This window comes from Lucilia sericata, unplaced genomic scaffold, assembly GCF_015586225.1.
Source record: "Lucilia sericata isolate MDLA Ls3-8-SP2 unplaced genomic scaffold, ASM1558622v1 Contig000189F_arrow, whole genome shotgun sequence".
NCBI lineage: Eukaryota > Metazoa > Arthropoda > Insecta > Diptera > Calliphoridae > Lucilia > Lucilia sericata.
The window spans coordinates 155047-167500 of NW_023994217.1; the positions used below are offsets into that span (position 1 = coordinate 155047).

The 12454-nt window shown below is 28.8% G+C and overlaps 1 protein-coding gene and 1 long non-coding RNA gene across 2 annotated transcripts in view; one reads left to right on the forward strand and one right to left on the reverse strand.

Moving 5' to 3' along the window:
- The window catches only part of LOC119601780 (glutamate receptor ionotropic, kainate 1-like), a 405267-nt gene that overhangs the window by 23054 nt on the left and 369759 nt on the right, over positions 1–12454 (forward strand). The gene's annotated exons all lie outside the window — the stretch shown is intronic.
- LOC119601779 lies at positions 8270–9608 on the reverse strand. The gene is made up of 3 exons (XR_005231268.1): positions 9408–9608; positions 8935–9153; positions 8270–8857 (listed from the first exon to the last, which is right to left on the reverse strand). It is a non-coding gene; the product is annotated as an uncharacterized LOC119601779 (long non-coding RNA).

Consider the following 12454-nt stretch of genomic DNA (forward strand, 5'->3'; position numbering starts at 1 on the left):
ACGGACATAGATAAATCGACTCAGAATTTCATAAGGACCAAGAATATGTATACTTTGTTGGGTCTCAGATGAATATTTCTTGGTGTTACATACGGAATAACAAAGTTTTATATACTCATGGTGGGGGAGGGTATAAAAAATACACAACGCAATGAAATTAAAGCGACATGGCCACACATCAAATTTGTTGACTCAAACGGTAAGTTTTTTGATTGTGTTAGTAAAAATACTCACACCGCATATATACATGTCAGTTCTGGGTCGATTTAGCTGTGTCCGTCTGTCTGTCAGCCTCAATCATAGTTTTCATAAAAAAATGTTAAAAAAAAGTTTTCTTTTCTTCTTTTTGAGTTCAGACATAAGTCTTTAGATGCCTAAATCAAACACAAGATAAATATCAATTTCTATATGAAATATAAATTGCGAATTTTTGAAAATTGTTAAAAGAATTCTGTAAACTTATATTTTTTCTCTTTTAGAGAATTTACAATAAATAGTGTTTATAAAAAACCGACTTTTGGAAAAACAGTTTTTTCGGTTAACCGAAAATGTACCATTTCTAGAAAACCGGTCGGTTAACCGAGTATAAAAAAACTGTTTAAACCGGTTAACCGAAATGTTTGGAAATCTTTAAAATCCTAATCTTCTATATATAAAATTCTAACGTTACTGACCCACTGACTGACTGATTCATCATCGCACAGCCTAAACGGTTGAAGCTAAAGAGCTGAAATTTAGACAGGAGATTGGTCTCTACGGAATTTTTGGAAATTCGAATGTTTAGGGGATAAAAAGGGTAAAGACGGGTAAATTCGGTAACCTCATATCTCCTAAACTAGAAAAGATACAAAAACAGTTTATTGTATTGTCGTTCATTTAAAAAATAAGCGGACAGGTGTCTGCTACTTTTTTCAAATTCGTCCCCTTTAGGGAATAAACGGGTAAAAACTGTATTTTGGTAGTTTTTACCTATTTTTGGTACTTTTATGTATTGATTTGTATTAATATGTGAATGAATTCTTAATGATGGGCTCTTATTACGATATTGCAACTTTTTATAATAAAATGTTTATTACTTCAGTAGGGAGAAAAATGTACCAAAAGGGTGAAAAACGTGAAGTTTTATTTAAACTCACTGACCCAATTTTAATAAAATTGGAGAAATTGTCAGATTTAGTAACACTAAATATACCAATGGGGAGTTACTTGGAACTCCGGTACAAAGGACTATTTTTTGGTACTTTTTCGTTTTTCAAAAGGTACTTTTTGAATTAACTATAATAAAGACGTGCACAGTTACAACTGTTTGCATAAGTTTTGTAGTGTCTCCAACTGTGAGTGCGTATTGATGAGTAGTTCTGGTACAAGTTGATATTGTTATTTTCTAAACATAGGTTGTGTGAGTGAGTACAAAGGGAATAAGAGTAACATACTTGTTTTGCTATACTTTTGCCAAACAAATAAAATAGATAATTATGGTTGTACAACAAATAACTTATTGTATGCTGCAAGCGTATAAAAACACAGTTGTTTAGAAACATGTTTTATTATTTTATAATGTATATTCGGTATCTCGTAATCTATAGGAGATATCGTAGCAAAATTTAATATAGTTAGAGCTGAGGTGTTTGCGTATCTACTTACAATCTGTAGACTCCGTAGGTCCAATGGAGTCCAGTGGTAAGGCCCTTAAAATTGGTCACCTCGACTCAATTTTTTTAAAATCAATAAAAATGCATTTTTATTTTATTTTATTTTATTTTATTTATTCATAGTAATATAGAAAGCCACTCTTGGCCAATATAATATATATTACAAAGCAGTAATCCTGAATTTAATTACAATAAAAATAAAGATGTTTACAATTCTAAATAGTAGTGTTAATTAAAAAATTAACAAAAAGTTTTTATAAAAATTAATTAGAGAAAAACAATTTTGCTAGCGGTTCCCAAACCATCAAGGTAATGATTAACAAAAAAAAATTATAACTTAAATCTTGTCCCAACAGTGATTCAAATGTCAACAATAAACTACTCGATAGGTAGTCCTTAAGTATGATATATAATTTTCATGTATATATTGAGAATTGGAATTAAGATAAATTAGTTAAGTAATAGTAATTCTCAATATAAATACATTTGTTGTAATAAATAGATTATGATAAGAACCTCATAAGTTTAAGCCGAAAAGCATTATTCGAGTGCGAAAATACTCTCAGTTCTAAAGGTAAATAATTCCAAGACCTAGCCGTTCTAACTATAAATGATTGTTCAAATATTACTGTATGAATCATAGGGATTAAAACCTGTGGATTCCTAGTTGAACGTGTAAAAGAAAATGTTGAACAAAGAAATGTAGGTAATCCACGCTTTATTACACGATAAAAAAATAGTAAGTTACGGTAATTCAAGAACTGCTGGAAAGAACAACCAAGAAAACGTTTAACGTGTTCCGAAATATGATCCCTTCTACGAAGACTAAAAACATACCTTACAATCATATTAACGATTCTATTTAATCTAGATATAACATAGGAGAACGTCCCTGTCACAATCTCAAGACCATACAAAATAGAGGACATCAAAAGAGAATGCGCCAAACGGTGTCTGATTCGAAATGGTAAATAAATACCCGTCGAATAAAGCTTCCGTAGAGTACATGTAATCTTACAACATAAATGATCAATATGATTTTTAAAAGTCAAACGTTTATCTATATAAATTCCCAAACATTTTAGCTGATCAACAAAGCTAACAGAAGAGCCAGCAATAGATATATTTAGATCTTCATCAACAATTCCAAATGCTAATGCTTTAGTCTTAGCCGAGTTAATAGCCAAGGAATTAATAGATGACCACGAAAGAAAACGATTAAGAGTAGAATTAATATCCAAAGATAGCCCATTCAAATTACTTTTACTTCCCCTGAACAAAAGCATAACGTCATCAGCAAACAAAAATGATTTGCAACTATTAGAGTCAACGAATGTTGGCAAATCATTAATGTATAATATAAATAAAAGTGGCCCCAGTACCGAGCCCTGGGGAACACCAGAAGTAAGGGGAAGCAAATTTGAAAAATTTCCATTAATATCTACAAATTGAAATCTTCCTGATAAATAAGAATAAACAAGCTTACAAGCAGTAGCAGAAAAACCGAAATAATATCTCAATTTGTGTATCATATAAGAATAATTAATAGAATTGAATGCTTTTGCTAAATCAAGGGAAACCAATGTAGATATAGCATTATCATTAAAATTTTGTCTTATATCATCCGTCAAATTAAGTAAAAGTGAGGTAGTGTTGTGTCCAGAACGGAAAGCATATTGAGAGGGGGTTATAAGTTCACGTACAAAGTATAATATCTGATCCTGTAAAATATGTTCTACAGCTTTAGATAAAGCCGGGAGAATCGAGATTGGCCTTAAATCATCCAGAGCACAAACTACTCTTGACTTCGGGATAGGGACAACTCGGGCTGTCTTCCATATAGCTGGAAATTTCGATGTAGTTATAATCATGTTAACATGATGGTTAAGAATATAAGAAATGAATGGATAAATAACTTTTATAAAACGAATAGGAATGGAGTCGGTACCAACAGAAGTTGATTTAATCCTACAGATTGCATCAAACAACTCGTCTTCACTCACGCAAGAGAAAGAAAAAGATCCTATAGCATCACTATATGCACTGAAATCAATATCATTGTAATTTGGAACAGACCCAGCAACATTAACAAAATAATCATTCATGTCATCAATATTCAGATCACACTGCCATCCACAATTATCAGAAATGCCACGTTTCTTTAGTAATCTCCACATTCCAGAAGAGTCAAGACCAGAAAATAGTTTACAATAGAATGCCCTTTTTTCTTTGCGAATAACATTTTTAGCCTTATTTCGGTATTTACAATACGTACGCCAAGAAGAAGCAGTTCTGTTAGAACGAAATGCCGAGTAGGCCAAGTCCCTAAGAGATGTTGCCAAAACAATACAATTCGCAGTCATCCATTCATTATTATCCACTTTAATTCTTCTTCTTACCGTCGGAACAAAAGAGTACAATGTGTTTATAAAAGAATCAATAATAGAACACTGAAACTCAACATCATTACATCTAAAGAAAGAATCAGTGTCAAATTCCGAAATGGAAGTTATAAGACCGTCCCAATTTATGCGATTGAAATCCTTATATTCAACAAACTCATCACAACAAGAAACGTTAAATCCAAATACAGCATAAATAAGGGAATGATGAGAAATAGAACATGCTTGTATTTGATCAGAAAATTGAATAATAGAATTATCATTAGTTAACCAAAAATCCAGTAAAGAAGATGAACCTTGAGCAACTGCAAAATGAGTAGGTTTTGAGTTATGAAATATTGAAAGGTTACATCGCAAACACATGGATCTAAGTAGATAGGCCCTAGAAATGTCGAAGAGGTTACAATTGAAATCTCCTACTATAATCATATTTGAATACATTAGAAATAAATCATAATGAGAGTTTTCAAATTCAAGAATATCTCCATGGGGGAGATAAACAACTCCAAATAAAGTTTTAACTCCCCTAAAGCAAAGCTCAATAAATAACGATTCACAACCATTAAGAGAAATCTTCCTAACAACTTTGTACTTTAGCCCACTGGTTAGGTAAATACACACACCACCACCCCTATTATGCAGTCGATCATTTCTAATCAATTTATAACCAGGTATCTGCACAGAGGCATCAGAAATATGAGGTTTTAACCATGTTTCGGAGATACCAATTAAATGAAAGTTATCCCTCACTATACTGGTCAACTCATCAAATTTTATTGAATTATTTGACGGACAGATACTCTGACAATTCATATGTGCAATCCTAAGTTGGTTAGAGAACGCATGCAAGTTATTGCGCAAGTATGAACCACTGCTAACAACGGGACCTAAGTTATTATTAAAAGACATCAAAAACTTTATGTGAGGCTGGGAACCAATAGCAATAACCTGTGTAATAAAAACTCATAATTAAATTATAAATATGAATATAACAAATATAATTATTCAAAAAAACTAAAAGAAAATTAGGTATTACAAAAAGATAATAACAATACCCAGTAATACTCAGCTGTCATAGGCAGTAGATTGAGATCATAAATTATAAAATAGAAAAGTAAATTCATTTAACAAGATTTAACAAAAAAGAAAAAAAAAATATTAATAGTAACCAAATGGAGACCAGAATTCAGAAATAAAAATAATTAACTGTTAAATCTAATTAAATGAATTAAAAGAATCAAATTATTTCTTAGCCCTAGAAGAGGTATCCAGCAATTTCGCAATTTCAGCAACATCATAAAGAACTTCCTTGCCATCACATAGAGTTATTTTCGCCTTCAAATGATCATTGTTAAAGATTCTGTATTTCATTATATCCTTTCGATGCAACAATTTACGGCACAAGAAATTCATATTCGAGGCACTAGGAGAGTAGTGATCATTCAAGTAAACGCGACTCTCGATATCACCACCAAGAATGTCCTTTACTTGAAGAGCTTTATTTTTAAAATATTCTTTCATGAGACGATCACGTAGCTCAACATTATTAAATTTCACCAATATACGTTTCTGCTTACTCATGTAACAAACATTATTAAGATTAAATTCAGAAATGTCCAAGCCATAAAAAGAGCATAGGGAAATAACAGCTGGCTTTAAGTCATTCAAACCAGAAGGCAATCCGTTTATGACCACATCAGTGCGATTAAGCCTTCTATGTAGAACATGGTTTTCTAGTTCCAAAGAAGAAATTTTAGCAGTTACAGAAGAATCGATATTATTAATAAGTTTGCTGCAGGCTACGATGTCAGTTTTCATCTCTTTAATGCATGTAGACACTTCAGTTTTAAAATCGCTCATAACTTGAGTCATTATATCTTTAAAAGAAGATAGTTCATCTTTACCAGTTTTAACGAAGTCGTCAAAGCTATTTTTCAATGCCCTAACTTCATCTCGAAGCGGTTTATTATCATCAACATCATCCTTAGAACATGTTTCACATATGAAACTAAACGAATTAGGACGCTCTTTAAATAAGGCCAGATGTTTATCAGAGACATCAGCACACGGCAGGTGATTCCATAATTTGCAGATTTTGCACTGAATAGAAGGCTGCGATTTAAGAATGTTAGCATTACACAATCCGCATTTGTAAACTTGCACTTTGGAGGTAGGCATAGTGTCAAGATAAAAAGAATCAACAGCAGCAACACAACTCGGCAGTAGCACAACAACAGCAACAACACAACAAATGTGATCAAAAAATCAAATTAAACAAAGATCAGCAATGTTATATTGTTGTTAATTAATTGCAAAAATTCGTTAAAAAATAACAAATATTTAGAAAGACTCCAGGCAGCAGCAATAGTTTATGCCAATAAGTACATACAATGTACCAAAATATGAATGTAAGTTTGTATGTGCATTAAATTATGCAATTAACAAATGCAATACTGCAGCTAGGTATAATGTAAATTTCTCGTTCCACAATAAATAATAACAATAATTGATCAACAAAGATTATATATATGTAGGCAACAATAGCAGTAATGATGAGCCAAAAAATAATTATAAAAGCGATAAAAATGATTTTATTTTATTAAAAATTGACAGCCGAGTTAAATACACGTTTAGTCAGGCATAGCGTTGCCAAGATTATTCCAGATTATTATTTATGATCCGAATTAAAAAAAAAACATTTTAATGAAAAAATACAAAACAAAAACTTTTGAAAGGGTCCTTAGTTTCCTATTGAAAATCCTGATCTCAGTACAATTTGCCAAAAAATAAGTTTTTAAATTTTGTCGAAATTCATCTCAAATATTCCCTAAAGTGTAAAATTTGTAAGAATATTTTGGTCCACAAAAGCTTTATTTAGCGCATTACAAGGACACAAAGATTTTGAATTTTTCGAAATATGTAAAAATTATCGTAATTTTAAGAAAAGTTTACAAAAACATTTAGCTTTTTACTTAATGACTTTTTAATTTATGTAGGGAATTCTGAAGCACTAAAAGTAATTCTGTGGAATAAAAGTACTTCAAACAATTTTATGATTATTTTTTCTAAAAAATGTAGGAAACTTTTTTTATAATTTGTACTGAGATCATTATTTTCAATAGGTGGGAAAATTATTTTTTATTTTTTTTCGAGTTCACTACGACAATACACGTCATTTGAGACTTGTGCCCACTTTAAATCACAAAAACCTATTTCTCGTTACACTTTTCTTTAGATCAGATATTAGGCTTAGACTTTTTTTGAGATTTTTTGAGAGACATTTTTCAAAATTAAAAAAAAAATGTTCTTTTAAATGTTGTATTTTAATTTTTTTATCAAATAAATTATGATAAGGAATATCTATATACACCTATCCCTCGTTTTGCACGATACTTGTTTTGCACGATTTCGATTTAACACGATTTTTTTATTTCTCGTGTAAATCAAGGGATGAAGAATACCTCGTTTTGCACGATTTTTGTACTTAAATGAAAACAAGCTTTTGACACAATTTATAGTAAGAAAATAACTAAAACATCATTTATTTACTGAGTCCCAGCAAAAAAAAAAGTAGTACATACTAATTGAATTTTTTTTACCTTCTGAGGAAGTGATGTTTAAAGACTTCCAAAGACGCGAAATTATTTTTTTAATGTTGAGATATATTTTTGTTCTTAAATTTTTATGAGATACAAAATTTTGTATTTGGGATTTTGTATTAAATGTGTCTATTACACTAATTAGTGTTAAACTTATTTAAGTCAAATTCGTTGTATTATACACAGAAAAAAATTACGACAAATCAATTGTCATATTAATAACCAAATTTGTAAATACAATTATTTTTTTAATTGAAAAGGCACCAACAACGGTTTTTGTGCATACAAAAAATATTTTTGTTATTTAAAATTGTTAACTTTTAACAATATTTTTCAACAACTAGTTTGTAAAATAGAACTACTATATTGTTGACAACCAACAATTTTATTTAAACAATGGATTTATTATATTGAAAAATTATACTGTTGGTGGTTAATTTTACTTTCTATAATAAATTTGTCATATTTAAATAAAAAATGCAATTTTAATATCATTTCTATTATTTTTATTATAAATTTTAAATAAATGGTTTTACAAATTACTTTGTTTTGGATAACACAGGCTAACAAGTTTTAACCCAAAGGCCAAAATATTTTTTCTAAAGGATTGAGCTGCGCTGAATCCAAAGCTGACTTCGAGATATCGTGTTTTTAAGATCAAAAGATCCCGTTTTGGCCATATTTGAGCCGTTATAACAGCGCGAAGACATCTTTATTTATAAAATTTGTTATGTTGTCTTAGTGTTCGATCTGTCGACTTTAAAATAAAGGTTTAACCTCAGATATATCTTTTTTTCATCGAAATATATATAATACTTTTTGAATTTTCCGCTGAAATGTTTGCTGTAAAATAAAGACAATTTATTTTTTGAATTTATAGCTGTTTTTTACTTTGGATTATGATATCTCAAAGTAGGAAGAAAATATTACGAAGTTAAACCTTTATTTAAAAGACGAAAGATTGGACTTTCAGACGACACAAGAATATAAATAAAGATGTGATTGCCATGTTATAGCGTCTCCAATCCTAATGTGATAGAGAAATTTGAGTTTAGAAAAGTGTACTTTGGTCTCTGGGTTCGATTTTTTATAAATTTTGTTGGCCACTGTAATTTATAATAACTCTGCACTAAGCTATGAATCTTGAACAAACATCGTACCCAGTTAAAGAATTCGTTACTGCATTTACAACCATTTTTGTAGTCTATTAAGACAAGTTTTATTAAAAATATTATTGAATATCTAACTCAAAGTGTATAAAAGGAAAAACATATGATCTACCTATTCTTCCTGCTTCCAGATTTGTAACGTATTTGGCTAGGAGTTTTACATTATCAAATTGTTATCTTAAGATATACAAATTTAAAACCAGTGTCCCGGTTGGGAAGGCTTATGATGGTAACGAATATATCGCAAATGCAGTGTTCTGAAATTAAATTTAGTGGGTGTTTCAAAATGTGTCCAATGGATACCACCAACTTAACCAGGAAGTTTCACAATCTTAAAAAGTAAAAGATGATTGATTAGTTTAATTATATGTATATGTGTAGTCCAATATAAACCTGCCTTTACATTGTCTGTGCTTTTGAGTCGTATGCTTAAAGAACTTGTATAAGGTTTTATTAGCATAGGACATTCCAAAACCATCAACTTGAAATAACTTTTAAAGAGATATGAATTCAATGGCTGTACAACTCAAATGAGAACTCAGATAATGTAATAGCTGCTTGTGTGAACTCAATAACTAGTCTTACCTCGTAGTTTAGCGCAATTCCATTCTTCAGCCATCCATATTTTATTTTTCTTATAAAAGAAATTTATAGAAACAATTGTTTCTTACTTTTGACTTTTAATTTCATTTATTTTTAATTTTTTGATATAATATTTCTAATCAACTTATGAAAATTGTCAATATGATAATTTACAAACTTTTTAATAAAAAAAATGTTAACAATATCAGTTAACAGTTAAACAGTTTTATATAATTACTTGTTAATATTAGTTATTTTTTTCTGTGTATAATACTACAATTTCACTTCCGAATAACTTCCAAAAAAAGAGCATTAAAATTACTTCTTGAGATTGACTTCAGAAGTAGTGAATTTGGAAACAAATAAAAAGGACAGCCATCCTATGACAAGCCTGTGTTAAAATTATCACTTCTTCAGGTCTTTTTCAGTACTTCAATGGAGTAAATTCTACTTCTTTTTCGCTTCTTTGGAAGTTATTTTTTGCTGGGTATTTAACTTTTTTATTAAAAATACAGATAATAAATATTATTATGGCAACATTAAAAATGGCATTAGAAAGAGAATTTCCCGTTTATGTACTTAAACAATATAAATTCTAAAATGTACTACAAGTAATTTAACTGTTTTTATTAATAACGATAATAATCAACGATATTTAAAAGGGAATTCCCCGTTTATGTAGGTACATACATATACTGAAATTGGTTGAATATAATTTTTTTTGCTTAACAGTTTATGTATTGATTTTTTGCTAATAATATTTTCATGTGTATGTTTTTGGGTTTTCTCCTATTTGTATTGCATTTAATTTTTAAGTTTTATGAATTTTATAACTGTTTTGCTTGTTAAATAAAATGAAATTGTTTTCTTTGTTACGTTATTCACATTAAAACAAATAAAATTATATTAAAAAAAATAATATATGTATATAGCAGTTTTTGTAATTTTTCGTTTTACACGATTTTCCATACAAATTTTTTTGAATTCGTTTTACACGATTTTCTCGGGAACGTATCTATCGTGCTAAACGAGGGACAGGTGTATTTTCTTTTCATTTATTATTGATTTTATGTCGATTAAAAAATATAACTCTGGAGACCACCTAAGAATATTTATGTGAAATTTAATTTCAATATCCTCAATAGTTCAGAATTATTTTCATAAAATGTTGAATTACTATCAGAAAATATCACAGAAAAAACTGATTTAAAAAAAAATTCAGTTAAACGATTAATGGAAAATTTTAAAATGGTTCAATTCATTTTGTATTTGAATCATAAAAATGTATAATCAAATACGTATTTAACAACAACAAAATTAGAAACAAATAAAAATTTTGTGTGAAATCCATCAAAAATGAAACTTCAATAAATAAAATAATTGAAAACGAGGTTTTGGTAATTGAAATCGTTTTTCAGTTTAAATAAATATTAAATAAAAAGACTGAAAACTGAACTAGAACTAACTAGAACTAAACAAGAACTGAACTAGAATATTAAATAAAAATATAAATAAATAAAAAATTAAAAATAAATATAAAAATATTCACTAATTTATTATTCATTTATTACATATTTTTCTTTTGTTTTGAAATAATCTTATTTAATATAAATAAACATACTGCATCAATATAGATTCTTTGTATTACTATAAGTAACAACAAATAGTCAAAAATATTTGTAGCAAGAAACAAATACAATACAGTATTCAATTCAAAACCATAAGCAACTGGTATTGTTTTTGTGGATAGAGTGGATGAGCACAAGCAAAAGCAGCGTTGCCAATTTAGCGCTTTTGGCGCTAGATTTAGCGCCTTTTAACAATCCAAAAGTCGCATTTTTTCCTCTTAGCGCTTTTTTGGAAAAAGGCGCTAAATTAGCGCTTTTTTCAAGAAATGAAAAATCTTTTTAATAACATAAAATTATTCTAGTTTAAGAATAAAGATAAAACAGAATAATTTTAGACAGTACTCTGCTGTACAAATTTATTAAAGTTCCTTTTTCTAAACTTTCCAAATTTTGAGTAATTCACAGATCTTTTAGTGTTTAGTGTTTAAAACTTTAAAACTAAAATAAAAAATATTCACCTCTTTCGCCAAAACAATTGAAATTTGGTTCTTCTTAAATTTTCATTACCTTCTAAGGTTGATTTTGTTCGTAACAGCTTTTTATTGATTAGAAAATTCTATAAAAAATTCACAAGGGAAGTTTTTCACGTCAAAAAAGGGAAAAGTTGTAAATTAACTTAATTTTAGTTAGGTTAACTTGAACTTAAAATTAAAATTGCATTTCGTGAAAACTATTGATATTTTAATGTGAATAATACAAAAATAATTTTGATGGCACAAAGTTTGATTCACAAAAATTTAGCATTATTTTTTATAACTTCACTGTGAAGGAAACATTTACTTGACGATTACTTCAGTTTTTTCACAAAATTTTGGTTCTTGGTATTTTTAAAAATGAAGAGTTTAATTAAAATTTATTATGGGGAATTTCAAAAAATCTCTTTGACTAGTTATTGAGATCTTGATCGATGATTGCAATTAGTCATTGAATAAGAAAATCGAACATATTTGTTTTAACCTTAATTTTTTAAATTTCGTTCCCGAATCAAAATTCCAATTAAGGAGTAATTTTTTTAATAAACAAATTTTAGCTAAATACTATATTTTTTAAGACTGTGTAAAAATATAATTTTAGCGGTTTTTAGTGCGTTTTGAGTGAATGGACGGAGCGTTTTAGTATAAAATAGTTGACAACACTGAGCAAAAGCATACAATATCAGTTACACTCATTCTCTCATTTATACTTATAGTATTAGGTACTCACCATGGTGTATTTGTTTTACAAATACTTTGTGGTGTACTACTGCACGTCTTTAATCTATAATATTGCACCTTGAAACATGAAAATAATTATGTAGAGCCCGAAGTAAGTGAGAACGTATAAAAAGGGACTCTTAGGTACTTTTTCGTACTTCAAAAGGTACTTTTTAAATTTTCTATAATATTGAAACTAGAAACATGAAATTAAGCATGTATAGACCGG